This window comes from Caloenas nicobarica, chromosome 2, assembly GCF_036013445.1.
Source record: "Caloenas nicobarica isolate bCalNic1 chromosome 2, bCalNic1.hap1, whole genome shotgun sequence".
NCBI classification, from domain to species: Eukaryota; Metazoa; Chordata; class Aves; order Columbiformes; family Columbidae; genus Caloenas; species Caloenas nicobarica.
Window position 1 is genome coordinate 97,120,559 of NC_088246.1, and position 26,199 is coordinate 97,146,757.

The 26,199-nt window shown below is 39.3% G+C and overlaps 1 protein-coding gene across 21 annotated transcripts in view; it reads left to right on the top strand.

Moving 5' to 3' along the window:
• The window catches only part of LOC135986103 (poly(rC)-binding protein 3-like), a 525,102-nt gene that overhangs the window by 149,588 nt on the left and 349,315 nt on the right, over positions 1–26,199 (top strand). Inside the window, exon 3 of one of the 21 annotated variants that reach the window (XM_065629887.1) lies at positions 198–281. The exons of the other annotated variants lie outside the window; for them this stretch is intronic. The gene's annotated coding sequence lies outside the window, so the exon portion shown is untranslated. The remainder of the gene's footprint in view (positions 1–197; positions 282–26,199) is intronic. 21 annotated transcript variants of the gene reach the window in all.

A 26,199-nucleotide genomic window follows, 5' to 3' on the forward strand; every position in this document is an offset into this window, starting at 1 on the left:
GCACAGGGTGGGCCTCAGTCCCTTCCAGCAGTATGTGGGTCAAACCATATTTGGGGGAGGCCCTGCCTGGTGACACGAAGCAGCAAGGGCTGTGCTGAAGTGGTAAGGAGGTTGAGAGGCTCTCTGTCTCCCATAGCCTGAATAAAGAGTCCCTTTTGTGTTCCTTATAACTCAAATACTGTGTTTTGCTCTGCTAGGAAGGATCCTGGAGGCACCAAGCACAAGGAAGGTGCTTAACAAGTAATAAAGAGGAGCAATAACAACTGATTAGGTCTGGGCAGGTAAGAAGAGGGGGAATACTTTGTGAATGTTTAAAATCTTAAATGTATTGCAAGCAAGTCCCTCTGTGCAATATTGTTAATTACCTAGACAACAAACTCTGCAATCACCTTCAATCACAGGCTTCTATTTAATAAGCTTATTGTAATGCATTGCTATTAAAGGTCTTCTAACAGTTTATGCAAATTTCCATCTTTTTCTCCTAGGACAGCATTGCAAATAAAGCTATAAAATAAGTAGTAAAGCTACTCTTCGTCCTGCTAAAGTAAGCAGATGAAAATACCTAGTGGCAGAGCTAAGAGTTGTGTCTTAGCAGATGTGTGATTTGTTAGGCAGTGTTGAACAGCCACAGCTGTGCTGCCCAGCATGGTATGGCTTAGCCAACTAATTGCTAAAACTCTTGGGGAGGTCTCACAAATCCAGCAGAAACACTTGCACATTCACACTACTAAAAATTATTTTGGTGGCGGGAACAGAATCATATTTGTTGCTCACCCACAGTTAAATCAACCAAATTCCTGCTCTGTTGTACCAGCCCTGTTCAGAGCAGGAAGTTACAGGAAGTTGCTCCAGTTAACATCAGAAAACTGAGAGCAAAGTTTATCCTAACAAAAGTCCTTCTAACATTAATTTAACTGTTTCAGTTGGTTTGAACTTCTCTTAGATGTGTCTGCAATACAACATCCACTCATGAGATTCTACTGGCAGACAACTCCTGTGTGTGTGGTGTTAATAGTCACAAAAAATAAATAATGAGAGGGAACATTTAAGTGATTCTGTCAGGATCATACTGCCCAGGAAGCAATTTTTTACATTTTTGTACAGACAGAGTAAAGGATGATATCCTAAACAGTACTGCAAATCATAAACTTCCTATCTGATGTTGTTTTGTTCTGGGTTAGATTTAGACAGTACACTAGAGTGGTGAAATAGAAGCAGTAGTGCAGTGTTTTGACTCCCAGCAATAAGCAATAAATTATGTGAGATGTTCCTCCTGTTTAGTTAGACAAGTTTTGCAAAGTATGGAGGTGAAATATCTGCAACAATCAGGTGAGACATTTTAACATTTAAAAAAATGTATGCATCTGAAGATACTACTCTATGTAGAATTAGACAATATAAATACCATAAGTGATATTTGTCTTCAAGCTGGAAGTTGAATAGAAAAGGGTAGAAATTCCAAAAAGAAAACAAAAGCAACTAGAGGCAACTATCACTGGTGCCTTTTCTTTCTTTTCTTGGTGTTCTCTAAGCACAGAGGTACTCATTTTGGGGAAGATCAGACCTTTATGAAAATCTTACACAAAGAATTGTGCAGAAGCTGCTATCACTGGCTCTTGCAACAGGTCCTGGTGACACAGAAGCTGTCCTGCAGAAGGACTGACATTTGGGGTGCCTTTCTGTTCTGGTTGCATGGCCACACCAGGGAATCCTGCAGGGGTGGGGAGTGCTGCAGCTCCTTCTGGTGCCTCTGCCCAGGTCTTCCTGGGAATGTGGGGATGTATGGGAGGGTGCAGGACCAGAGTTTCAGGCCTGAACTAGAGGAAGGGTGGTAAGAGGATTGCAGCCAGCTCCCACAGGAGGTGGGAACTCACAGGTCCCTTCTGGACATGCAGCCAGAACACAGCCACTGGGGAAAAAAAAAAATTCCTCTTCCAGGAGAAATCTGAGAGCTTCCAAATTCAAACATTTTGTTTGGCTTTGATACTTTTTCTCCAAGTAACCATGTTTTCAAATTTACTTTGACAGGTTTTTTTGTTTGTTCGTAAGTTATTAACCTCTCCACTGTGAAAGTCCTGAGTCAGTTCTGTTTAAACAATTTATTTTCTGCTCTGGAGGTGGACAGGAGGCAGAACCTTAAAGTTTTTTGGAAGGACCAGGTTCCTCTCAGTTGAGTTTAGCTCTAAATTTTAATCCCATTCTTGTTTGTGCTTTTTTTTTCTGTTTGGTTTCTTTCTATATTTTTCTGTGCTTGTGCATTGGTGAGAAATAGGCAGAGACTAGCTTCTGCTCTCCAGGGAGTGTTTGCATCTGCAGTCTGAATGTGGGATGCTCAGAGGGAGATACTCTGAGTGGGTCTGGGTCCTCACTCGGTGATATTAGGGCTAGCAATGTTTTGGTGCAAGTAGTCATGGCATCTGAAAAGTTGCTGTTGTCAGACCTGTGCTACAAGAGCTTCTCTCTGTGAAGTTGAGTAGTCATACATCTATTAAATGTTTTAGTTTTCCTGAGTTATAGGATGTCTAATGCATCTTTATCGCATTCTCAGCTAGCACTAGTGATGCTGTGTTGATGTTGTGGATGTGTTGTCACTTTGACTCGTGGATTTAAGGGGCTCAGCTGCATTCTACTTACTCTAATGTATACTTCTGTAACAAATGTTATATTGGGTTTCCAGCATATGCCAGGTATGTTTTTAACTGCACTGCCCAAGGGATGTGAGAACATGGAAAGGTGCTGGTAGTTTCTAAGGATTTACTGGACAATCACCTTAGAGTTCAGAAACTACTACAAGCTGTTAATTAAAACCAAGCCCCTAGCTCAGAGAGGAAAATAAATATTGTACAGATTAATTTTCAGTCTTCATCCAAGATATATCTGTTCAGCCCTAATGTCATCTATTTGTGGAATTTAACGGTAGAAAATAAGCTGAGAACTACTACAAGCATCTACCAAATGCATGCATGAACAAAAGCTGTATTCAACTTTCTCTGAAGTGAGGAAAAAATGATTTGAAATGCTAGGGTATTTGTTTATTTTTTTTAATTAAACTTCTGAGAGAGAACAAAAATCTAAGGGAAGAAATAACATCTGAGGGGAAAAAGTTAGAAAAGATTTTTAGAAATAGTAACAATAAAATGAACAAACTTCAACAAGAGAAATTTCTCCAATAAGTCACCACTGTGTGATTTGTATTTTTTTTCACATTCATGTCACATAGTTTTATTATTGAGCTTTTTTAGCATGTCCTTCATCATGCATGTAGTTTGAAGTATAGCTGGATAATGATTCTTACTTCTTGTTTTGCTTAAAAAAAATCCTATGGAAATGCATTAGTGCAAACAGGGATGAAAGAAACCATTTCATCATAATATTATATTAAAAGGGAAAAGATTAGGGCATATATAAATTAAGAAGTCTTATTTCTGCTTCACGGTAAGATTTGTTCAACATTTTGATGGCAGTGTGTATTCCAACACAACCCCTGAGGAAGTTTAACACAACTTCATTCAGCAATGTTTGTTTAGAGCCTTGAAGGGAAACTTTAATTAAAGGAGATTATCAAAGCTTAAAAGGTGTCATTTTCAAGACACGAAATTAATTTAATTCTCTAAGGATTTTTTGTTGTTGACCTCTGCACTGATTTTCATCTCAATGTCAGCAGTTATTAATTATAACCTTTTCTATAGCAATCTTAAAGACTCTAATATCCATTATTCCAGAAGCATGGGTGATTTTCTTTTTTTTTTTTTTTTTTGGTGGGGGGAGAAGGTGGGGCGGCAGGGAGAGTGTTCACAGAATTGCAGAATGGTTCAGGTTGGAAGGGACCTCTGGAGATCATCTAGTCCAACTCACCTGCTGAAGCGAGTTCACCTAAAGCAGATCACACAGGAATGTGTCCAGGTGAGTTTTGAATGGCTCTAGAGGAGGAGATTACACAACCTCTCTGGGCAGCCTGTTCCAGTGCTCTAGCACCCTCAAAGAATTTTATCCTCATAATATAAACAGAAATTCCTGTGTTTCAGTCTGTGCCTGTTGTACCTCATCCTATCACTAGGCATTGTTGCAAAGAGTCTGGCCTCGTGCTTTTGACATCAGCACTTCAGATATTTATAAGCACTGGTAAGTTCCCCTCTCAGTTTTCTTTTCTCCAGGCTAAAAATGTGTAGCTATCTCAGCATTTCCTTGTACAAAAGTTGCTCCAATCTCATTCATTTTTTCAGCCCTCTGCTGGACTCCCTCTAGTGATTTGTCTGTCTTGAACTGGGGAGCCCAGAACTGCATGCAGTACTCCAGATGCAGCCTCACCAGGGCAGAGTAGAAGGGAGGATAACCTCCTTTGACCTGCTGGTCACACTCTACTTCATGCACCCCAGGATACTGTTGGCCTTCTTGGCTACAAGGGCACATTTCTGACTCATGGTCAACCTGTTGTCAGCCAGAAGTCTCAGGTTCTTCTCTACAGAGCTGCTTTCCAGCAGGTCCACCCCTAACTTGTACTGGTACCTGGGGTTATTCCTCCTCAGGTGCAGGACCCTACACTTGCCCTTGTTGAACTTCATTAGGTTCTTCTCTATCCAACTCTCTAGCGTGCCCAGGTGTCAGTGGTGTATCAGCCAATCCTCCCAGTTTTGTATCATCAGTAAACTTGCTGAGGGTATGCTCAGTCTTTCATCCACATCACTGATGAATAGGCTAAACAAGACTGCAAGTACTGACCCCTGGGGAACACTGCTAGCTACAGATCTCCAACTATATTCTGTACCACAACCCTTGTAACCCTCTGAGCTCTGACATCTAGCCAGTTCTCAATCCTTCTCACTGTTCACCCAACCAACCTACTCTTCCTGATCTTGCCAATGTGGATGTCATAGGAGACAGTGTCAAAAGTCTTGCTGAAGTCAAGGTAGAGAACATCCACTGCTCTCCCCTCATCTACGCAGCCATTCATACCATCATAGAAGACTATCAGATTGGTCAAGCATGATTTGTCCTTGATGAATCCATGTTGATGGCTCCTGATAAACTTCTTTTCTTCCACATGCTTGGAGATGACATCAGTATGAGCTGTTCTACCACCTTTCCAGGGATGGAGGTGAGGTTCCTTTGCCCTTTTTGAAGACTCGAGTGACACTGGCTTTCTTCCAGTCCTCAGGGACTTCTGTTCTCCAAGACCTTTCAGATATGATGGAGAGTGACATAGCAATAACATCTGCGAGCTCTCTTAGCACTTGTGAGTGCACCCCATTGAGGCCTATGGATTTGTGTGTGTCTAGTTTGCCTAAATGATCTCTAACCTGATTTTCCTCCACTAAGGGAAAGTCTGTCTTTCTCCAGATTTTCTCTCTTACTTCCAGGGTCTGGGTTTCCTGAGGCCTGGCCTTAGAAGTAAAGATTGAAGCAAAGGTGGCATTCAACAACTCTACCTTTTCTGTATCTGCTGTCACAAGGGCACCCACCTCATTCAGCAGCAGGCCCACACTTTCCCTGGTCTTCCTTTTACTACTGATGTATTAATACTTGAAGAAGCCCTTCTTGTTTTCTTTGGTGTCCCTTGCCAGATTCAATTTCAAGTAGACCTTAGCTTTCCTTAATGCATCCCTGCATACTCTAACTTTCCTGTATTCCTCCCAAGTGGCCTGTTCCTTTTTCTACATTCTGTAAATTTCTTCTATTTGAGTTTTGTTAGAAGTTCCTTGCTCATCCATGTATGTCTCCTGCTCCCATTGCTTGATTTCTTATTTGTAGGGATGCACTGTTCTTGACCTTGGAGGAAGTGATACTTGAATGTTAACCAGATCTCTTGGAGCCCCCTACCCTCTAGAGTCCTAACCCATGGGATTTGTCCAGGTTTGAACTTAAAAAGGCCGAAGTCAACTCTCTTGAAGTCCAGAGTTGTCATCCTACTTTTTACCCTGCTTCTTCCACGCAGTATCCTAAACTCTACCATCTCATGGTCACTGGAGCTAAAGCTGCCCTCAGCCTTCACATCCCCAACCAGTCCTTCTCTGTTTACTAGTACAATGTCCATCAGCACACCTCTCCCTGTTGGTTCTTCTATCACCTGTGTCTGAAAGTTATCATCAATGGTCTGCAGGAACCTCCTGGACTCTGTGGGCCTAGCTATGCTGTCTTTCCAGCAGATACCAGGGTGGTTGATGTCTCTCATGAGACCCAGAACCTGTGATCATGAGGCTACTTTTGGTTGTCTGTAGAAGGCCTCATCAACTTTGTCTTCCTGATTAAGTAGCCAGGGCTTTATAGTCTGTCTTTTTTTTTTTTCTTTTCTTTTCTACCTAATTTCTGGCTTGCAGTGTCATTTGTGCCCACATGGAAGAGCAGCAGTGGATAGTAGTCTATGGTTTTGACAAGTTGTGGAACCCTTTCAGCAACATCTTGGATCTTAGCTCCCAGAAGGCAGCATGACTCTTGTGACTCTCTGTCAGGCCAGGAGGTGGATGCCTAAGTGCCCCTTATCAGAGTCAGCCACTATGAGCACCCATAATTTCTTTTTATAGTATCCACTGTGTCCTACTGGTACAGTTTCTCCTTGCAGACCTTGCTCATGGGTGTCTATAGCTCTTAAGGCTTCATATCTGTTTTTAGTTGTGATGCTGGTGGGTGGACAGTAGAGTCCTGTGTTTGTGGATTACCAGGGTCCAAGGTGCTTCATTCTTAGTGGTGCCCACTACAGGAGCATTATTCTGAAACCACCTCTCTGTCTCAGCTCCTCTAATGCTGTGCAGCCATTGAACTGTTTCAGCTGTTGTGTGGGGTGGGTTTGTTTTTCTTCCAGAGTTGGAAGGTGCTCAGCAATATTCAAAAGGGAGCTGAAGAGTATTGGTGCTGAGTTGCAGGTGCCTGCCAGAATTTCACGGGGGAATCCACAGCCTGATGCTAGTCACCCAGTTTGTCCAACTGAGCTGTGTGTCACTGTGCTGCCCATCAGAAAGGCACAGATTTGCAGTGAAGTGTGATACCACGCACAACTCCAGGTGTTTTGTCCATGTGCAAAGAAACAATTGCACAAGGTTTCAGGCTGTGGAGGGTCTGTCCAGAGAGTGTGGACATCTGTGCAGATGTGATGACTGGAGTAGGCCTTCACATCTGCACAATAAAACTCTTCCTCAATCTCTTCTGGTTTGTTGTTTTGGTTTTTGTGGGGGTTTTTTGTAGTAGTGGGGTTTTTTTTGTTTTTCAGATAGTAGGAAAGGTGAGAGATCACTTATTTAGGTGTATGAAACTAGACAAGATTTGAACACACTATAGATTTGGGAAAGGGAGGCATGACTAACACCTGTTACTGCCCTATCCTTGGTTATTGATTAAACCTGTTTTCATTGCAAGTTTTGTTATTTTTAAAGTAGAGTAGCAGTGTGACTTCTCTTACATATTTTTTCCTCCAATTACTTATGCAGAGAAGTCGTACAGAAGATGGCACAGGTTCTGTAAGAGACAAAAAAGATTTGGCAGAACAAAAATATCTATCAGCGAGTCATGAGAATCCTGAGATTTCAATGAGAAATGTTTCAAGGAGTTCTTTCTTCTTCCAGTTTCTGATTTAGATGAGAAACACTGGTCTTGAACTACAGGCTGTGTGTCTGTAACCAAGAACAGTGACAACTGGATTGTCCTAAAATGGGGGATAAACATTCACAAATCTTGTATGCTAGGGCTGAAAGTATAGTATTTCATTACTGGCGATATTTAACAGATGAATATTCAGTTAATGTACATATAAAGTCCCTGGCATGCTGATGCACATAAATATAGAATGCTTTGCTGCTTAACAGAAGAATAAAATCTAGATTTATGTAGGTTTTTAGGACACCTCTCTTGGTACATAACAGATGTTCTGATTTCAGAGAAATGCTGAAATCGTTTTAATTGTGCATCCTTGTTAAAACCAAATAAATACACACGGATCTTTTGCAGATCCCTGGCTAGGAAGTGTATGGAAATATGTGTAGTACCAACGTGTTTCTCTTTACAGTGCAGAACTCTCCCCTGAAGTCAAGCCATTCTGTGCAGGGATGACGCCCACATTGACTCCTCGGATATTGTCTCTTACAAGCTTATTTGCATTATTTGCAGCTGGAGAGAAAGATACTGATATACATATAGGGTGATGCTTGTGGGATGTCATGATTTATATAAGTAATACTGATTAAAAGATCTTGTGCAATCAACTGTGTTTGAAACAGTGCTTTGATATTGGAATAATTTGGGTAAGTGTCTTTTAGCTTAAGCCTCTGAGTACTGACACAAAGAGGTGGTACTCAAGAACAAGCTTTGTATTATCAGGAATAACCAAGACTCAGTGTCTGGAGGTTGAGGAAATTTCAAACTGAGAATGAGGAAAAGCTTCACAATGGTGAGGGTGGACACCAATTAGAACGCTGGATGATGTGGGCAACTGAGCAATTCTACACCTTTAGATCAACAGATGTCTTTGGGAAAGACACTTTTTATTCAGGCATATATTTTTATGAGAAAGGTACCCTTTTGAGTGTATTAAGACTGACCACAAGAATTAGGAAATTCTCTAAAGTGATATTAAGAAAGGCTGACTAAATTTCAGTGATACAATATATTTTTACTTACATCAAAAGGTATTTGTAAGAGGGTGGGGGTTTTTTTTGTTTTACAGTTTATGGTAGTTACCCATACTGTATTGTTATGCATACATTAAATCATGTACTCTATTTCATATTTGCACACATACATGAGTTGGAGGTGTGGCTTTTTCACACAATGCAAGTGGTCCTGTTAACTTGTTTTCCTTTTAAATGCTAGCTGCTGTATTATGAAGGCTTGGATAGCGATTCTAGGTTTTCCCTCAGCCCTTAAGATGCCTGTTTTCTGCCAAGCTTTACACCAACACCAGAGTCCAAACATCCTCAATACAGAACAGAGGCAAGTGTTAATGAATTTCTGTACTTTTGCGACTGCTTGGGGTAGAACACTATTCAAGAGAAAAGCTTTTCCATATTATTTCAAAGGCAAAGGTATCCACTCCAGATACTGAAACCTCCTATACTTTTTTCAGTATGATTGGAGATAGTGGATGTTTTAATTTCAAGAAGTCCATGCGAGGTCCAGCTCTTGAAGAAAGAGCTCAAATTCTGGAAAGTGTTGTAAGGAAGGCAGGAAGTCTTTGTCTCTTGGTTCTAACAAATATCCTCTTTCTTTTCTGTCCTTTTGAGAAAGGAGATGGGCTAAATCTACTCTCCTAGGTAAAGGCAGGGTCTTCTGTTTTTGAGAGTTGTGGGGTTTTCTGTTGGCTTTGTTTGGGGTGGGTGTTGGTTTTTGTATTTTGTTTGGTTTTTGTGGTGGTGGTGGTTTTCTTTTTCTATAGTTTGTCTATGCTTCTACTGTAATGCATAGTTTCAGTATAAAGTAAACCTCATTTCAGATTTACTATTGCCTGAAATTTGGCCTAGAATGTATGTTTTTAGTCAAACATGACTGAGCAGCAATGGAAATATAGGAAAAATCTTAACTTATGTTGCCAGGAATTAGCTGTATATGCTGGGGCACCTTGGAAAAAATAAATGGAAAAGAAATAGAAATTTCGTATGTAAATCAAGCATTAAGTCTGTATTTCCCTAAGGTGTATATCTTGAATGATATTGAAAATTCTTACTGTCATTATATAATGAGGTTTCAACAGGTTTGGGGGTTTCAATACACTTGAGAATACATACTGTATGGAATTAATTGTTGGTAATGCTGAAATAGTACAGTTTGAGTTCCTAGGTGCCCATGAGAATGACTCATCTCTGGGCTTGCTTAAGATGGTGCAAAAGGAATTGCAGGTTTTGTGTTGTTGAAATTTGCTATTTGATATTGGAATACATTCTTAAATGTGGTTGTTATACTTCATTTAATGCACCTTCCTTTTTTTTTTGCTACTGTCTTATTACTTGTTGCTTATTTTATATTTATTTTAGACTATGGAAATGATGTTAGACAAAAAGCAAATTTGAGCAATATTTTATTCAAGTTCAAAATGTGTCATAAAACAGCAGAGGCAACTCACAACATCAACAACATATTTGGCCCAGGAACTGCTAACGAGCGTACAGTGCAGTGATGGTTCAAGAGGTTTTGCAAAGGAGACAAGAGTCTTGAAGATGAGGAGTGTAGTGGCTGGCCATTGGAAGTTGACAATGACTATTTGAGAGCAATCATCAAAGCTGATCCTCTTACAACTACACAAGAGGCTGCCGAAGAACTCAACCTTGACAATTCCATGGTTGTTCAGTATTTGAAGCAAATTGGAAAGGTGAAAAAGCTCAATAAGTGGGTATCTTGTGAGCTGACTGAAAATCAAAATCATGTATTTTTTTGGTGTTTTTAAGTCTTTCCTTATTCTACACAACAAAAATGAACCATTTCTTGATTGGGTTGTGACATGTGACAAAAAGTGCATTTTTATAGCATGACCAGCTCAGTGTTTGGACTGATAAGAACCACCAAAGCACTTTCCACAGCCAAACTTGCACCAAAAAATAGGCCACAGTCACTGTTTGGTGGTCTTCTGCTGGTCTGATCCACTGCAGCTTTCTAGATCCTGGCAAAACCATGACATCTGAAAAGTATGCTCAGCAAGTTGATGAGATGCACCAAAACCAGCAATGCCCACAGCTGGCATTGGTCAACAGAAAGGGCCCAACTCTTCTCTGCGACAGCACCCAACCACAAGTCACACAACCAGTGCTTCAAAAGTTGAATGAATCGGGCTGTGAAGTTTTGCCTCCTCTGCTATATTCACTTGACCTCTCACCAACTGAATACCACTTCTTCAAGCATCTCGACAACTTTTCACAGGGAAAATGCTTCCACAACTAGCAGGATGCAGAAAATGCTTTCCAAGAGTTTTTGTAGAATCCTGAAACATGGATTTTTACACTACAAGAATAGATAAACTTATTTCTTGTTGGCAAAACTGTGTTGATTGTAATGGTCCTTATTTTGATTAATAAAGATGTTTGAGTCTAGTTATAATGATTTAAAATTCAGTCCAAAACTGCAATTACTTTTGCACCAACCTAATATAATAAGTTCTGCTTAAATTTTGTTGAAGGAAGATGCTGATGCTCTTAGGGAAGATGAGAGAAGCAGTAATGGATCTTAACAGAAATCAGTTTGTAGCAATACCAGATAACCCAATAACTAAAGAATCCTTGATGTGGTGACAAGAGTGAGAGTGCAGAGATTCCTTTTGGAGTTTTTACTGAACATTCTTGTTGACTTGATTGTGTACACATGCTTGCACAATATCATTTATCAGAAAAGAGACTTTCCACTTCTCCTAATCCAGAGTCAGGGAAAAGTTCAGATATTGAACTTCTAGAAAATAGAGAAGGAAATGTAGAAATGTAAAACAGTTGTGTGCCTTTGTTATCTACCTCAGATATTTCAATCCACCCCAAAAAACCCAAAATAGTTTAATATCTAATAAAACAAAACAGTGGAGATTTTTGTTCTTTTTTGTTGGTTTTTTTTTTTAAGCTCTTCAAAATAACATGTATCCAATATTGTAAAGCTTAATGCCTTAGGGCCAGTTTCAGTTTCTTGTGCAGTTTGGCATCTAGCAGGATACACATAGGTGTCACAGAGAAAACAAGGTTCTTATGAAAAACTGAAAATGAAGATATCAGTCTTCATCTGTCAAATCCTTTTTCTGTTTCCAGAGATGTGCTCTTTAAACATTGCATATGTATCTGGAAAACAGCTAAATCCACTTAAATAGCATTGAATACTTTTGTTTTCATAAAGGTATTTATTGCTATACACTGAACACAGCTATAAATATCATAGAATGTGAATAAAATATGGCTGCAATGGAAAGCTCATTTGCATTTTTAAAATTATTTATTTCAGATATTAACCTACTTTAAGGGCAGAGATGCATTTACACCATTCCTATACTAATGAATTTTTCATTAACCCTTTTGTTTTAAATGTATCATAGTATTTTTTTTTTAAATTACCATATTTTTAAAAAGATAATACCACCTCCAGTAGTTAACAGCAGGAATAATGGCTGTGGTATCTCAAATTCCTCTCCTAATTCCAAAGCATCCTTGTCCTTGGACTACAAAACCTCTCCTAGAGAACAGGCAGGTTGCAACCAAGGTGTGCTCACTGGCCTTGCAGTTCTAGAACAGGTCAGTGACTCCTGGCTGTCAGAACTTCTTCAGGTAGTGCCTCCCTGTGTGAGGCTGGGGCCAGAAGAATTGGACCTCAAGTCAGAAAAATAAATAAAATAATATTTAGCAGAAATTCCATTAAGGAATTTTGTTTTCCTAAGGGTGTTGAATGCTCACCTGTTGCTTGCTACCGTCAATTTTAAGTATTTTAGAGCCTTGATCTCTTAGGGTCTTGTGCAACTCAGGTAAACACTGGCTTACAGTAGTGTAAAGATCAGACTTAGCCTCTTCAGGTGTTACTGCAAGACTCCTGGGTAACAAAGTTTTATAGAGCCAGCAAAATTAAAAGCCTAACCTTCCTAGAATGGCACTTTTACGCTGCTTACTGGCTTTGGATGTGATGGGGAAAACTGGGGTTTTGCTTGCGTCTGGTCAATTTTAAGCTAGAATGGGCATGGCTGAATAATGGAACAACATACTTCACAAAACAAAAAAAAAATATTTCTGCAGACTGTGGTACTCTCAGTTTTAGTAGGAGGTCTATAAAGGAGTCTTACCTTTAGCTTGTTTGTTCATCAAATTTATCAAATTACTTTTGCCATCTTGCCTCCCACCTCACATATGATTGCCACAGAAGCATGATTGGTGGGATCCTTGATATTAAAAAACATTCACAAGATATTTCTATTAAAATTAACTATTCAAATTTCTGGGACAGAGTATAGCAGCAGCTTGGATATATAACTAGGGAGGGGAGGAAATACTGGTATTCCTACTTTATTATGGGTTGTTTGATTTGTGTAGTTTTTTGAGGTGGTGTGTTTTGTTTGTTTTAATTTAAGGTTAATGAAAACACACAAAAAAAGAAGTTTGAGATGCTTGTCTTTTGAAAGCAATAGTTTCCAAAGTCTGTGACATGGTCAATTGGAAATATGTAAATATGAGGTGGCAGCTCTACCAAAATGAATGGGTAGCTTGTATCAGCTAAGGATTTATTCTAATATTTTATTTCTTAAATTCTGCAAGTCTCCATGAAAATATGCTGATTTTTATACCCTAAAAGAAACCTTTTGCAGATGCCTTGCAGGCTTATAAATAGCTTAAAAGCAATTCTGAGAGCTGATGTTATTGGCAGCTGGAAGTCTGTTTTAATTGACTGGTAGTATAAAAATCATGAGCCCTCCACTGAACCTTGTAGAGTTACATCAGTAACTGAGTAAAAGTAAGATCATGCCATTGTCCTTCTACAGTCTCAATTTTGCATTGTACTCTTTGCACATGCATTTTCTGGGCTGGTTGGTGTTGTCATCCCTCCACTTTCATGGGAACCACCTTCATGAATAAGTTTAATATACTGGTGCAGACTTTTTTTTTCCATTGCCTTGTGTTTATTTGCCACCTATACTGTGCAATGTGAAGGTGAGAATTTCACACAGTGAAGAGTGAACAGGGAGTGAAAAATGAACATACTTCCAATTTTATTTATTTTATTTAAGAAGATTTAACACTCCTCTGAATGCTAGGAAGGGATCAGGTGTGTTAGGGGAGAGTAGGATGATTCCATAACCATGACACAGTAGGCTGACCTAAAGTCAGCATTCATTTCCTACTTCTGCTACCAGTGTTATTTTGAGACACTTAAACCTTACACTCTCAGTTCTCTTATGTGTAAAACATGGATAGCAAGACTTTCTTGTTTGGGGTGATTTTAGGGTAAATTCATTTATTTCTGTAATGTTCCTTTTGTATCATTGAACTCAACAGTTGAAGTTGGAACAAGAATTTGAAGGAGAAAACTATGTAACATACTATGAAGGGTAAAAGATGACAAAAAATCATGTAGTTGCCACCTGTAAAATAATAACTTTTTTTCTCTTACATATTCTCAACATATCTCTCTCCTATGAACAATCCCCTTCACTACTTGGAGTTTTTCTGTTGTAATGTCTGTTGACAAAAAAAGTAAAGGATTTGCCATAACGCGTTTAGCCAAGACCATGCCCTTGTACCTCTGGCTTGGTGATGTGCTGAGGTCTCCCACAGATGCAGCTACTTTCATATTTAGAGTATTTCATACCATAGCAGCTCTGAGCAGACAGTAAATAAGTGTAAATACTGTAAAAAAAAAAATCCTGGTATAATTAATTTTTGCCTTTATTTCTACATGTTGGGGGGGCAGGTCATGACTAGAATGTCATATGTTCAACAATAGTATTTTAGGTTGGAAGTAGTTGAGATTTATATTGAGAACTTGTGGAAGAGGAGAGATGGAGCTAAGCTGTAGAGCATTTATCTGAGGTTGGTTTTGACTTTCCTAATAATTAGAAGTGTTTGTGATTCTCTAAAGCAGGGGTGTCAAGCTCATTATCACTGGGGGCCACATCAGCCTCGCAGTTGCCTTCAAAGGGCCGAATGTAACTTTAGGACTGTATAAACGTATTTGAAGGCAACTGCGAGGCTGATGTGGCCCCCAGTGATAATGAGCTTGACACCCCTGCTCTAAGAAATCTAGTTTCAGCATTAGCAGCAAACCTGGTAGGTGATTATAATTTTTAAAAAGGCATTTACTTTGCTCACAAATGAGCAAGGATCAGTGAAAATTGAGTTTGCAATTTATACAAAGCTTGATAAGTAGACCTCCTATCTTTAAAATTATTTGTAGCCAGTGATAATTTTTCATGTGGCTTTCAAACAGGCTTTGGATTTTGAGGCTTTACACTGTGGCTTTTGGATAATTTTGAGAAAATATGTACTTTTTGATTCATGAAAGCAGCATTGTCTTTGACTCCTTGCAGTTTTGAAACTGAAATGTTTCTGAATGTAAGACTCATGTTTGACCCTGAGAGACCTCGGGGAGGATTAGGTAGAAACTCAAAGGCTCTGCCTGAGCCAAAGGATGTGCCTAGAAAAAACTGATTTGGGAGGTAACCTTCTTTAGCAGCTCAGGAATAGCGCAAGCAGAGGAACCTGAGATCCAACAGATGGTTACATGTCTGTGATTCACTGTCACGGCTCAGGTTAGAGCAGCCTGAAGGCTGGTTTAATTTTTGTTCTCTGAGTATGATGACTAAGGGATTGTAAGTAGTGGAGGAGACAGCAGGAAAATAGCGTGTTTGAATCATTTCCTGTTTTCACTTTCAAAGTAACTACAGAGGCAACATCTAAGAGAGACCTGTAGGAAAGTGTGTATCTGTGGCATTTGTGGCATGACTTCTATTACTCCTCTCTTATTAAGCTGCAAAGCAGTATGAAAGATTTTCACCTCAAAGTATCCATTTATTTCATCGGTTTTCAGTATCTTCAGCCCTCAGGTAAATATATGGGGCACCACAATTTCAGCTTAGCAAAAGAAGAAAAATATCATCTTTGCTGAAAAAATAACTAAGACTTCTAAGTGCTTTAGTAGTTCTTCTTCATTCTAAGTATGTGCTCTGGAATTTGGATAAATGTAAGTTTGGCACAGCAGAATGGGGTATGACCCAGCTTTTTTAGAGTCATAGCATTTAATTTTAAAATTCTTGTTTAATTGATTTTTTTTCTAAGTTCATAACAAAGGAAAATACCAAAACATTTATTTTATATTTTATAATTCACTTCTGTGCAAGTCTGTGCTTCCCTGAGTTTCTTAGTTTTTCTTTTTTGCTTTTTCTAGACTGATACACGCCAATATCTTGCTACTTTTGTCTTAGTCCTCAAGGCCCAAGGACAAGACTGAGACAAGACTAGTGAGTTTTGCCTTTCTATGCTGAAAAGTACCCAAAATAACTTCTCTGGACTGTCTTCAGTAGTAATGGTGAATCACTGATCTCAGTATTGAGTTTGTGAAGAGTGATATGATCTAAAACTGTCAGCTGCCACGCATTCTAAAGAAAGTTTGCTATACAGCACCAAAAAGATTTTTCACCACCAAGCCCTAGTGCTTAATTCCTATATCTTTCTCTTCCCTCAACAATTCCAATAAATTCAACATAGAATTGCATCTGCTGTACAACAGTAAAATGCAATATACTGATGAATTTTTTTTTTTTTTTTTTTACCCCAAAGAGGTGGAAGTTTCTCAAACATCATTTTTGGGAGTCCTCCATGATAGTCATATTTTTTCAATTTCTTCCATTGCTGTTACACTAATTTTTCTTACACTGCTTTTGCATAGTGTCTATGGCCATTTTAAATAAAGTCGAAGGAGCTAGACTCTTAATTCCACGTTAGTGTTCATCAGGGACCATATATCTTAATTAGAGGTACTTGGAGGGACTCTGCTACTAAACAACATTTGAGGCTCAGGTAATTCATCTGGTGATGAATCAATGACTTGTATTTAACAACTGCTATAGCTGCAGAAGTTGTATTTGTTACGGTCTTAACTGCCCACAGTGCCTTTTTTTTTTTTTCCTGGAGATTGCCTGATAACCAGCTTTATGTGACAGAGTTCTATGGGACTTATACCCAGCTCAGGGATGCTACAATGTATTGCTCTGTGGTCTACAGAACTCCTGCTGCTTGCAGCGTAAATAAGTATAATGTGATGACCGATAGTGCTCCTGTTCAGATATCTCTGCTGTGAGTAAGGTAGTCTTTCACAGAGGAGGGGCACAGACTGTGTAGGTCAGTGGCCTCTTTTGCTAGATTAGTTAGGAGTCCTGCAAAGCACCATCCAGTTAACTAATACAGTTAACTTGTTTTGTCTCTTATACTTGTTAAGTGGAAGCAGTTGCCACCATTGAGCAGTATGCAGGGTTCTCATCCCACCATGACTAGTTCACATTGCTGCCTACTCTTCATTCTCTGCAATCTAGGTTGTAGGGGTTTTTTGACTGCATAAGAGCTCCAAGTAAACTTTAGGAAAACTTTAAGGTTCTGCTGTGGCTGTGCCCCTCTCTTGCAGAGTTGGGAGAAAAAAATGCTGCTTCAAATTATTCTTGCAGTGAATGGGAGTGGAGAACAGGCCTGAGGAGATGCAGGGCTTCACCAGTTCCGTGTAGAAATGAAATCCATGCACACAGCTAGAGAGCAGTTATCTGTCTTTAAGACTAAGGGGTATTCATTAACATTCTGCATTTGATTATCATCTTTGGTATAATCAGAGCAAACGGACAACAGGAACACACAAGGAGGGGTAAAGTGTGTTTGTTTTCATGAAAGCAGTAGCATTAGGGTACGTGGTGTGTTTGGGGTTATTTGTTGGGGTTTTTGGGGTGGTTTTTTTTTGGTTAGGTGTGTGTTTGTTTCTTTTTCTTAACCAAAACAAACAAAAAACTCTTCCGAAATGTTCTCTATTCAAATTTCTGCCTTTTTTGTTTTCTGTTTGGACAAAGAGAAAATCTGTCCCATAACACTGCCATTTTTATTCTCAGAAATTCTGATTAACTTGTTTTCTTCTTTCAGAGAGTAACATACACACCTTTGGCCAAGAGTGTTTTTTCTGATGTGCACGCAGTACAGCATCTTGCTCAATAAAGTAAAGATTCCCAACTGATTCCTGTGGATGCTGTCCTAACAGAATATTATCTAAAGCTTTTGTTTTCAGGTTTCAAAGAGTGCTCTTACTGAAGAGTTTGTTTCTCCTAATGATGGGTCTCTAATAGTCAGTCTCTCACCTAGATGCTGGTTTTGATTATCATATTATATCTATTAACCTGTATAAGCTACCTGCTTGGTGAATGCCTGCTAAAGAACCTTGTACTTCTAGAAATTTTTATTAATACATTTATACTCCAGTAACACATCTCCTCACAATTATTTCTGTTCCTGCATACAGTACCAGCCATCTGTCAAGTTGATCCCTTTGTCATCAAGTGGTATAGGAATTCTGGATGTGGAGTCAATGTACACTCCCTTACCCAAAAATAAGCAGCAGAAGCAGTTGTTTATGCAGGGGTTCTAGCAAATGCCTGCTGTCTTCCCTTGCAAAACAAACATATCATTTCCATAAACACCCTAGGTATGCAGTTTCTACCCTGTTTGCAAGGCATGGCACTTTTACGTGAAGAGTAGAGGCATAAATCAATCTCTACTTTTAGGAGCATGATTCTCTTCCAGATAGATACTTTTTGGGTATGCTTAGTTTGGCTTGTAACAGGTTATATGCCACACTCCAAATATGAAAAGTTTCTTACTAGAACACAGTGTTAGACCAAAACCGATATGTTTTGATTGCAAGCAGGAGACCCATTAGATTGAGTTGACGGTCTGCTCTAAGAGGAAAGAAATGATAATATGTGGATTGCATTTATGGACAAACAGAAGTTAACCATTTGTGTCAATGTTTCAAGCCTTATTCTTTTTCTAATGTGACCCTTTATTATCAGAACAGACTAGAGAGGAACAATGGCTGTTGGAAATGGATATGAGAATCATCAGCAGAACAGTAGCTATTGTGATGTGCACAACTATAATTAACTTCAAAGAGAATGAAGTCTATGCATCAGTTGGCAGCAGGACACGGACTTTGACTCTTAAAATAACACCGAAGGTGGCCTTTCTAGTCACATTTCTAATGTAGTTAGAGCTGCTTCTATTTTTCTATGTTCCATAATCCTTGCTCAACTCCATTTTTTACTTTCTTTTTAGTACCATTAAGCACATCCTAGAAAGATTTACTCTTCATAAAACTGCCATGTGTACTTTCCTTTCCCCTCACTCTTTATTTTCTAGCCTCAGTGCTAGGAATTTTTGCTATTTGCCTTTTGCCCGTTGATTGCTGATTTATTATGTAAATGTAATCAAGCATAATAAAACTGTTAGTTGCTCTACCAGTAACCCTTTTCTTCCATTCTGAGATATTTCTATCATATGTGCTGAGACCTATTTACACTAGTTCATCACATGGTGATATAACTATTGTGTTTTCTAGAAGTGTGTGTGTACATATATATACATTTTGTTACTGTATTGAAATATAAGTTCACCTATATATTAAACTGATATATTGAAATTTGTAGTTGCAAAGAATATATGAAAAATAGGTATGAAAAATTGTTTTCTTAGTTGTTACTTCAGTCAGGCTGGCTATTTCTTTTGTCTAGTGAGATCTGTATACAATTTTTATATATTATTTTTCTTTAGACTTGATTCAAAACTTGAGGTTAGTTGAAGGTTGCACTTAAAACTTCTGAATTCTTTTCATACACTTTCATGTGATACAGATTTCCTCTTAAATGTCTATTTTACATGAGAAGTATTGTGTTTTTCTTCTTTGAGTTTAATCGCTTTGACTATGTAGACTACTTGTCAAATTTTAACATGCATAACTCTCCTGTTCAACTTTCTGAATACCAAAATGACTTCTTCATTAATTTCCCTGTGTTTCCAACATATCTGTGTTAGAAGCAGTAATGAAAATTCTGTGTAAGAACTTCCACTGATTTCAGCAAGTATAGAATCATAGAATATCACAAATCAGAAGGGATCCGTAAGGATCATTGAGTCCAACTCCATGTTCCTCGCAGCGCTAACTTAAACTGAACCATATGACTAAAAGCATCATCCAGATGTTTTTTGAGCTCTGACAGGCCTGGTGCCCTGATCACTTCCCTGGGGAGCCTGTTCCAGTGACCGACCACCCTCTCAATGAAGAACCTTTTTCTAATCTCCAATCTGAACTTCCCCTGAGGCAGCTTCATTCCATTAGGATGTGCCTAGACAATCAAAGGGCTATGCCATCAACTCTAAACCTTCCTTTACATTCCACTTGCCTTTTTACATTTCCCTTATGCATGGTCAAACTTTGCAGGTCTTTCCTGTAAATAAAAACCTCACATTTAAAATTACTATTTAAATACAGTACTTCACCTGTTTCAATAATTCTAAATTCTGCAAGATCTGAAATTAGTTCTGTGGCTTATCCCTTTGAAAATTATTTGGATAGAAAAGCTTTCAGCTTGAGGAATGTGGTTTTTGGTACACGTAGGTGTCTTGTGAGACTGCATGAGCAGGCTTGTCATCTCTTTTCCATTTATGTACAGGTATACTCCATGTGGACATAAGAATAACTCTATCTTTTACAGACTAGTTAAAAAGTGTCCTTTTTTGCCATTTAGGTCTGTGGTGTTTCAAAGTATACTTAATCTGAAATAAATTTTATGTCTCTAACTTATTTTATGTTCAGCTTTAAAGAGAAGGAAATCATTCAAATTAAAAGGAACTTATTTATAAGGTCTCTTGTTCCCTGCACATTTGTTGAGGGAAAGACAAATCAGCAGAAGACCTGCTCTATAAAAGTGCACTGAGAGGGACAAGAGATCCTCATGTCTTTCCTTGTCCTGCAGAGGATAAACCAGCTTCCTAACCTTTTTTGGGTGAGTTTTCAGCAGTGACACTCAGAAGCAGATCCCACTGTTTGACATAGTTTCTCAGGTTGCACAACCTTACTGGCCTAATTCAACAGCTGGCTGTCAGCTAAGTTGGTAATCCCCTCCAACCAAATCCCCCCTCCAACCAAAACTGTGGCCATCTAGGCTTCCCTTCTCCCTTGCTTAGACCCTGAGCACTTTGCCAACAAAACCAAGATAGCTTTTTTGTTTTTGTTTCCCCCCCCTCTCCCTACTGGTTTGATTTTATGTCTGAGCGGATGGAGGTGGGCTTATTCTGTTGTCAGTCAAGCACTTAGAGTCAATTCAAGGTGGAGATGAGTGATGATTGTGAAGAAGTGAGATGAGGTGCTGTGGGTACAGTCCTTTCACAGGCACTATAGACCTCTAAGGTAGCATAAATTGAGAGCAACCAAAAATTGTTTCTTGCCAGTTTATTGAGGTGAAATGTCCAGGCATTGGCTCAGACAAATGTCTTTGTCGGTGCTGAGGAGGCAGGGCAACAGCTGGTGGGTGAGTCGGCTTAGCCTCCTTAGGACTGTAGCATCTCCTTAGGACTTGAAGTCAGATCCTGTCCTGCTTGGAAAGAGCTGATCTCTCCCAGAAGAAAGCTTTAATGTTTGTGAAGTCCTCTTTTAACTACTACTTGTCTTCCTCATAGCTCCATGTACCCAGCCTGACATTTCGATTCACAACATATTATTGAGATGGATACTGGTAATACTTCTGAACCAGCTATTGTAATTCAAAAGAACCCATCTCTAGACAGATTCTTCAGATGCATTTTCAGAGTAACTTTATTTGTGCCTTAATTATGCAGAATTCCCTGGAGCTTCAGCAGGAGTTTTGACTGAGCAATTGGTGCTGAATAAGGTGTCTCTAGTTTACAGGACTAATTACCTTGTACTTTGATTTGACTCAAAAAATCCAGCAAAATTTTACTGTTAGATAATGTGTGTAATTAGTACTGGAGATAGTAGTACTGGAACAAGCCATCTTAAGGCAAAATTGGTTTTATTAATATCTTTATAAATTAAAGCTAGAGATTCTTCACTCTGTTTCTTACTGTGCTTTTACAATTTCAAGACATAATTTGTATCAAAAATGGTGTGAAAAAGATATCAAGTACAGATCTTTCCTTACCTTATTATTATAGCATTTGCCTATGTTTTTTTGCTTGCAAACGCTATTTGTAGATGCCCACAACTGTTGTCATGAGGCACAATTTTCTTTTTCCTGTTATATGTTGGCTTTCCCAGTAGACTTTTCCTCTTGGTTTTCCCAGAAGGTTTCAGTGTCTTTTCCAGCATCAGTAGCAATTAAAATATCTCCCAGAAGGACAGATCTTACTTCCAACTGTGTTCTACAAGTGACTTGAAAAGACTTAATAACTCATGCAGAAAGTGGCTTATATTCCTGGGGAATTACTTAAATGACTTCATTTCTTTCTTCAACTCTGAGTTCAAAGGGGATTCATATGGCACCCACACCACAAATTCTGTCTTTAATCCGGAGGCCAAAATGACATCAAACAGGAATGAAAAGCCCCTCTCCTGTCCTCACCAGCAGTGCAGAGAGCTTTCAGCTCAGGGGAACTATGATACCCAAAAAACTTCTTAGAGGCCCCTTCTTCAGCAGCTCTTCCAGCTGCCTGCAAGAGCAGCCCACAGAGCAGCGTTGCTGGACACTGGAGAAGTCCCATTATGATAAATTATACATGATAGTGGTACCTGCTGCTCCTACATCTGATGCACTTTGAATTCAGCTAAAGTATATTTGAGGGACTCAGTACTTCTTGCAAACTCCCCTTTCATAAATTATTACTAACTGGAAATAGCTTAATGTTCAGTGGTGCTTAGAACCACAATTCCCATTGAAGTCAGTGTGCTTACAGTATTAAGTAGGTCTTCCAGTGGTACTTGTGGATCAGGTACCTGGTTCTGATCTAGTTCCTGTATTTTTTTTTTATTATTATTATTTGTGAGTAGGTATGTTAGTGTAAGAAAAATATTTTGTTTTCAAATTATTTGCGACTTTGTCTTTTGAAAAGATAGCACATGCAGTACTTTTAAATGGTTAGTGAAAGTTCTTTCCCTCCTCATTTCAAGTGTAAATGAAAGATGATCCCAGTAAATCCTGCAAAGGGCTCATGTTGGTGTGACCATTGGAAAAGTGTCCCTATTACACGTCTTCATCAGAAACATGCTGCAAACCAAAGAAGCTAACAAAGCTAGTGATATTTCTGTTTAACATTTTCAAGAATAGCATCTTTTACAAATGCTTATTTCGCTCTTTTTTCTTCTTAAAAAAAAGCAAGCTGTAAATTCCAATCCATTTCCTTACTCTTGTGTATTGCTCCTTCCAATCTTCCCCCCAGATGTCATTGATAGATCTTAGTAGCTTTAAAAAAATGCAAAACTGATTTTTACTTCCCCCTTCTCAAAATTCAAAGTAGGGGGGGAGATTCTTTACAGATCATAATTTTCTCTTTTTTATCTTAGCCAGCTGACCTTTCATACAATGTTTGATACAGACATATTACAGCAGAAGAAAAATAAAAAAGAAAAAAGATTTTGATACATGAAGTAACTAGATACTTAAGTTATACTGATTTTTGCTCTTTTGAGTTAGTTTAGATAAAAAAACTATCTTCCCTGAAGAAGATTAAATGTGGTATATTGCCTAGTGCAACTGACTGCTGCACTGCAATTAGAAGGGAGGGGGATGACACAACTTGAATTTTTCCTTGTTTATTTTTCTCTTTCTATGTCTGTCCTACCTGTTGCTGTCAGACAGTGGATGAAATAGAAGTGATATCTGTGATGTGTCAGTGGTGGATGAAGTGAAGTGCTACTTAGATATTCAAGGGCTATTCAACTTCACATTGTTTCTCTGCTCAGTTGTTGCTGTCATTCAAGTTATTGTTACAGTAAATGTTAAAACAATGCCACCTGATACTGCTGCTCTCTTGATATATTTAACTTGATTTATTGTGGTTTGTTGTCAGGGTTCTTTGAGGGGCAATTGTGACTACTCTTAACAATTTAAACAATGTAAAAATGTATTAATTAGCATCAATGAACTTATCCCCAACTCTAATTAGGAGATAAGTTGCAGCTATTTATTGAGGAATACTCTGGCAATTAATTTTAAATATTCTTTTCTCTTGAAACTGATGAAAAGGTAGCAGAGCTTCACTGGCAGGACCAAACCCAAGGATTTGGCTTATTAAAAAAAAATTATTTATTTATTTTATTCTTATGTCTTTGTTTTGGCATAACATGGGACAAGCAAAATGGCAGGATGGAAGTGCCAGTCTCTGAGCATCTGCCACTGCCTACAATGCAAAGACAGGCTCTAGTCTGCTGGGGGATGCTACTGTTCTTTTACCTCATCTCCCAAGGCTTCCAAATTCTGTTTTTCTTAGGTGCCGTAAGGAAAATTAAACATTTCTAAGGTTTTTGCATTGATCTGGTGTCTGAACATCAATGCATTTCCCTTTTCAAGCAGAAAGCATGTGAGTCTTGGTTTAGGAAGAAGTAACTTGGTCTGTGGTAAGGGACTGCTTGGTAGAATATGGGGTACCCCACCTCAGGTTCTCTCTCTGCTCAGTTCAAAATAGTTTTACTTCCTGTGTTACTCAGAGACAGAGCTCAGGCACTTGGACATGAGTTTCCAGCATTCTAGTCTATGATATTTACCTTTGCTTGCTTTTCTTGCTCTTAAAATTAATTTCACTGAAAACATTGTTGAAATGGAAGTGTCTGCAAGAAACATGTTGAGTTTGAGTCAGCATATATTTAACTGAATGCATGGCTCAATCTCAGTGCATAAAGTTGGTAGGGGAGAGAAATTGCATAAACAAAGCAGTAAACAGACTACAGTGGAGTTAATGCTGAATAAAGATTTTTGCAACCGGTGAGGGAGATGCTGTTTATTTTGAGCTAACTCATACTTGTTAAATTCAGTTACTGGTAGCTGGTCTGGGATTTGAGTTTCTTCATTTTGACTCATAGGAACTTAATTTTGCATAACACAAATGCAGAGTGGTGAGTATGTGTTCCAAATTTTGAGAAAGCTGCTAAGGAATATCCCATCCTGTATTAATGGAAGTCCTGCTGCTACTCTTCTGTAGTGGAAAAAGCAAGGGTGAGGAAGGAGTGCATGGATAAATGCTCCCATTAGTATCCCATTAGTATTATGTAGGAGATAGCGTTTCAGCTACTGTACCAGGCTCACTTGCTGCCAATGCTCTCTCCTGTTCCTTGTTTGCGCTCCCTCTTCTCTTCTTGGTATAAGAGGGAAGGCTGCAGAGACTTCTACTGCTCATTACTATGGTCTATGCCCACTCCTTAGCCTTTGTTGCTCTTGTTGTTTATGTTGTGCTGGTGCTGGCATGCACAAACTGGAAAACAGGCTTATTTTAGTAACACATAAAGATCACCAGAACCTCTGGAGTTCTTAACACTTAAGTGACTGGGGGCAACAGAGATATTGCAATATTCCCATAATTTTAGTAGTTTTTATGTACAAGTCTTGCATCTATGATAGTATGACTGGCTGGGTAGGTGAGGGGACAGCAGTAGATGTTATCTACCTTGACTTTAGCAAAGCTTTTGATGCTGTCTATCACAATGTTCTCATAGGTAAGATCAGGAAGTGCGGGTTGGATGAGTGCACAGTGAGATGGATTGAGAGAACTGGCTGGATGGCAAAGCTCAGAGGGTTGTGATCAATGGTGCGGAGTCTGGTTGGAGGCCTGTAGTTAGTGGGGTTCCCCAAAGGTCAGAACTGGGCCCAGTCCTGTTCAATTTGCTCATCAATGACCTGGATGAAGAGACTGAGTGTACCCTCAGCAAGTTTGCTGATGATACAAAACTTGGAGGATTGACTGATACACCAGTGAGACCTGGGAACACAAGAGAGTTGGATGGAGAAGAACCTAATGAAGTTCAACAAGCGCAAGTGTAGGGTCCTGCACCTGGGGAGGAATAACCCCAGGTACCAGTACAGGTTAGGGGTGAACCTGCTGGAAAGCAGCACTGCAGAGGAGGACTTGGGAGTTCTGGTTGACAACAAGTTGACTGTGAGTCAACAATGTGCCCTTGTGGCCAAGAAGGCCAATGGTATCCTGGAGTGCATGAAGAAGAGTGTGACTAGCAGGCTAAAGGAGGTTATTCTCCTCCTCTACTCTGCCCTGGCGAGGCCATATCTGGAGTCCTGTGTCCAGTTCTGGGCTCCCCAGTTCAAGAAGCACAAGGCATTACTGGAGGGAGTCTAGCGGTGGGCTATGAAGATGATTAGGGGTCTGGAGCACCTTTCTTATGAAGAGAGACTGAGAGAGCTGAGTTTGTTCAGCCTGGGGAAAGAAGGCTGAGAAGGGAGGTTTCATCAATGTTTATAAATATCTCAAGAGTGGATGTCAAGAGGATGGACCAGGCTATTTTCAGTGGGGCCCAATGATAGGATGAAGGGCAGAAGGCACAGACTGAAGCATAGGAGACTCTATCTGAATATGAGGCAAACTTCTTTACTTTGAGGGTGCCAGAGCACTGGGACAGGCTGCCCAGAGAGGTTGTGGAGTCTCCTCTGGAGATGTTCAAAGCCCATCTGGACACATTCCTGTGCAATCTGCTGTAGGCGAACCTGCTTTAGCAGGTGGGTTGGACTAAATGATCTCCAGAGGTCCCTTCCAACCCCAATCATTCTGTGATCTGTTGCCAAACTGGTGT